This window comes from Helicoverpa zea, chromosome 16 (assembly GCF_022581195.2).
Source record: "Helicoverpa zea isolate HzStark_Cry1AcR chromosome 16, ilHelZeax1.1, whole genome shotgun sequence".
Taxonomy (NCBI): domain Eukaryota; kingdom Metazoa; phylum Arthropoda; class Insecta; order Lepidoptera; family Noctuidae; genus Helicoverpa; species Helicoverpa zea.
Window position 1 is genome coordinate 4,948,733 of NC_061467.1, and position 4,858 is coordinate 4,953,590.

Genomic DNA, 4,858 nt, shown 5'->3' on the forward strand with positions numbered 1-4,858 from the left:
ACAAAACAATAATAACATTTTAAGGGGCATGTCCATACATGCATCATTTAACTTTTTTAACTTTACTCTTGCTGAAGTTCAAACTATCTAACACTCAATAATAATTGTCCTTATAAACTTAGTCTTTCAAATCCCTCTATGATAGTAGAACATTCATTATACTAAAACTGAAATTACTTCACCTTATCACAAACTACACTTCTACTTCAAATGAATCGACCATAAATTAAGTGAAACGGCAGTAAATGTACCAGGCATTCAGAAGATGCAGGAGGTATGGGTAAATGTATTCGTTGGACACGTCTCCCGCGGTCAGGGGAGCACACAGCCAGTCTTACCCGTCAGGCCATGTGCCCGAGATACGCCTGGTTAGCAACCGCCAAACGGATTAACTCAGCGACTTTGGCTTTCCCTGGCTTTGCACTGCATACTCGTCTCGAATGTCTCGAGTAAAGTTTAAAGTGATTAGCTGGTTCAAAGTGATGTGTGTGACTACATTTGTGGATTGGAATACGTTTTAAATGATGAATATCGGCACTTTATGCACGATTTGTGGGTTCACATTTTAAATTGAAGTTTCATTATCAGATTGTCACCTTAAAGTTATTACTCCACGTGTTTACAGCCTAATTACAATGTTAATCTACAGTATAAAACTGATTGTATATAGATAGACATACAGATGTATTTCTTTCGAAATAAACGTCGAGTGTCAAAAAGAGAATAGTGTAAATAAAGACACTCGCTGCTCCATTTGCGCCGTCCTCGGCATCGCATACAAGAACGTGCATACCGCAGCGAAAATTATAATTATTTTCTTTTATTGTTTATGTGACCAGCTTGTCTCTGTCATTTATTAACTAACATATTAGTATTCCGACGTCGCACGCAATACGCACACATATCTTCATTATAGAAACAATAGAGGTTGGTTCATGCCGCGGCATTTACTTATAGTACCCTATATTCGCACTAAAGAGTTTATTTAACACATAACTAGATTGTATTATTAATGACCTGCTTAATGCTGTTCGCTTTGTTGGACGAGGCCTCAGGGTGTTTTGCGCGTAATTTAGCGACGCCTTCAAAGCTTTATGCGGCTTCCAAAATTTTGAATTGAATGGCCTCTCTGTACGTAATGTACCTCTATTCTTGTTAAGCACCTGTAGATGTGCCGGCTATATTTCATTCTGGTGACTGCATTAGGTAAATAAACGTATTATTTATCTGCTTCTTAAACATTTTGATTATGTATTTAACATCATAGGAAAGCACGCGAAAGGTTTATATAGGAACAATATTTAGTTTTAAAATAATTACAGTAACTCATTCTTAACTTTAACGGACTAAATAGGAATAAAAAAGGCAAAACATAATCATGAATTTAAAGAAAAATAATCTCATTCGATTACCTAACATTTTCGAACTGACCAGTTTAATACCTATGCACATTAAAAAAGTCAAGCCATAGTCAACCTCTTCTATTTTTAAAACACAGTCATTATAATAATGGTTAACTAAACCAAAAAAAAGGATGAGTATTTAACGTACCTACTAGGTTAGTGCTGAGACTTAAACTTTGGCTATTTATGGCTCTATTATATTGGAACAGTTGGAAGCACGTCGTATAAGTTTCGCCGTAAATACAGTCTCAGTGCGACCCCAGCCATTTTGGATGATTCCCGTCACCTGCGCCGTCTGCTTTAAAAAAGTAATATTCATAATTTCATTACACAAAACAGAATAATAAAAATAAATTTCTTAAAAATATGTTTCATTTTTGTAACAAAAGATGTTGAAGAATATTTAATTTTAAGAATTTATTTTTAAAAAATATTCTTGGATAAAATTAGTGCAAATTATTTTGGTGGCTGTATAGAAGTTACCCTTGCCTATAATTATTTTCAAATTATTTTTAGTCTGTTGCGCGTGGGAAAACAATCAAGCTAACTATGTAATGTGCTATATCAAAATTAACAATGAATCGAACATTTACCTAAAGTTAAACACAGAAACATAAAGAAGAAATACGTAACAAAGTGAATAAAATACGAGAAGTAAGTACTTAAACGTACACGTAATCACATATAAGTACCTAATATAAAATGATTGTTTGCTCACGTGTCTAGAAACAAAATCCCTCTGACTACGTTTTAATTAAAATATGAAGTATTCAAAGGCTGTAATAACGTGGCTCAGAGCTCCACTCTCTTGAATTATAGCGGGGTTGGAGTTTACCCCGAATAACGTTTCGGCTGAATGTGGGCTGACTCCTGAACTTCAACCTTCAAGCATCAGTTTGAATGTTTTATGAGTACCTACAGTGAACTGCAACACTGTTTTCCATTAGAAGAAATATTTACTTCTTCAAAAAATTTGCTGTTATTTTTATTTAAATTTTACCAAAACTTGCGTAAGTATATTTACTTTACCTTTAATCAAAGGGTTGTGGAGTTACTTTAAACAAAATACATTCCCACTTCCAAGAATCTTGTGGAAATAAATATTTGAGTAGAACCTACAACAAGTAATAAACGAAGCTCAATTTCAGAATAATTTTAATTAACCTATTCGTAAAACATTACAAACGAAAAACGCACCGCAAAACAAAGTTTGAAATACAGGATTACGTGTTTTCGCCGCGCCACGTACAAGTTTGCTCGAGTCGAGTTCTTTGTACCCGCGCCCGCATCCTCTCACAAATTGTTTCGACGAGTGCCTTGTTTATCAAATTAAACATAACATTGTTAGAACAACATAGCTATTTATTTAGATTTCTTATATAAGTAATTTCGGAATTTTTATTTCGTTGTAATTGAATAAACGTAATACATTTTTTATTGAACGAATTATTTTGATCGTGTTCAGCAATAAAAAGGGTTTATTGAAACCTCATCAAATGGAAGGAATAGGATTGAAAATACCATTTTATTTATTTATTGAGATCAGAATGTTTAAAATATTGAAATGAACAATCACAATAATTCATTTGGGCCAAAAGGCCCATAGGTTTTGTTTTATTTTAAAGGGTCAATACGAATTCTGTGAGCCACTTACCGTTTACGGAGACCGCTCTTCAACCGTGACGTTTTTTAGAAGTGACATTTAAAAATTGGTTTAATGTTAAGTCGAGGGAAGGAGAAGTTTTCAGAGAGGCCTGGAGACCTTTTTATGCAAATCTTGAAGGATGTGCCGAGACTTTTAATGAAACAGCGCAATTACTTTGATAAATACTGCACTCGTGACGTGACGACCCTTGTGAGAATAGGGGAATGCTAAATCCAAATTAAATGTATCTATATTGATTTAAATTAGTGAAACATAGAATCGTTTAGATGGCAGTGTGAGTCGAATTAATTAGGTTGTCCAGTATCAAGATAGTTGTACTATGTACTTGTCTATGAGGTTTCTATCTTACCAGTAAAAAACGACTGCTTTCTCCTTATTTACAATAAACTACACTTACTTAAACACTAGGCTACTAAATACGTTATGGCAGCTTCAGAACGGCAGTAAAGTATATGCTCACAGCCCACAGTAAATCTGAAATGTTCATTAAAGAAGCACTCAGGTGCGCTGTTATTCGTACTAAATTAAAACATAAAAAAATACAGCGGCGGCTGGTTTTTACGATATTTATTTCCATCACAAGGATCTTGGGTTCGCTATTTACGCGGCAAGATGTGGTTACTCGGCAGAATCAAATGGTTAAACATGACTAGAAACTTACTGAAACAGTCTTCAGTGGACGCTATCTAATAAAAAAAAGTAGATGAGACTCCCTTACGCAGCTGGAATTTTAATCAATTTTGCGGCCAATAACTGGAGCGGGCGGGCCCAACGAGCCGCACTTCGCAAATTACCGCCTTAAAGCGTTTGCATAGACTATATTCATCAGTCTAAAGCTCTTAAATTAAAAAAAAAAAGCTGAGTTACTTCCTCAAATTTGCATAACAGGCTCGATTACATAAAAAAAATACGTTTCATGAATGCAATAGCGTTTCACGTTTGTGTAATTGCGTCAGTTGGCAGTAACAGCGAGAGCAGCTGTCCCGGTGTTCAGTAAACAACAGCTTTTTATTGTGACATCGACGGTTTTCTCGCTCCTGGCTGTATTTCAGTGAGCAGAAACCCTTTCCGTTGAGCGTCAGCGCCGCAGCGGCCTGAGGAGGCAATGACAAAAAGAATCAGATGTTGACGTCAAAGACGAAAGGTAGCTACGCAGGAGACGCCGGCGTCGACCTGAATAATGAGTTTCACAAGTATTTTGACGGAACGTTATTACGGTTCGTACTTAGCAGGCAATTAAGAGCCCTTTAGTATTTTTTTCTCGGTGGACGCTGTAATTAGTTCGCACGATGATTCAAAAGGCTTCTGTAGCAGAAAAATGTTTTTCATTTTATACTAACTTTAACTCAGACTTTCTATAAACTCGCTAATAGAAATACCGAGAATTACTGAAATGAGAAAAATGAAATTGAATACTGCTGTACTGCTATTACTGAAAATATTGACATTCCCATTAACCAAATGAAAATGCGTTGGCTTCATACAAGTTCGATACAATTATGAATACGGTAGTTAATTCAAAGTGGAACAAGTGTGTCTGCTCCGTCATGAAGTTAACAATGAAATATGTTTGTTTCAGATAATACCGGGAGGCGACGTCCTCATTCCGGACTGTCATCGGAGTGCTGAGACAAAGGGTGGCGCTCGGCAAAGTGGAATAGTTTCAATTTGTATTGAAAGTTTAGTGGTGAATAGGAAGTGTAACGAGCGTGTGGCAGGTGTCACGCGGGAGACAATGAGGCGGCGGGGCGGGGGAGGGTAGCATGCCAGCGCCTGCCACGGCGGCCTG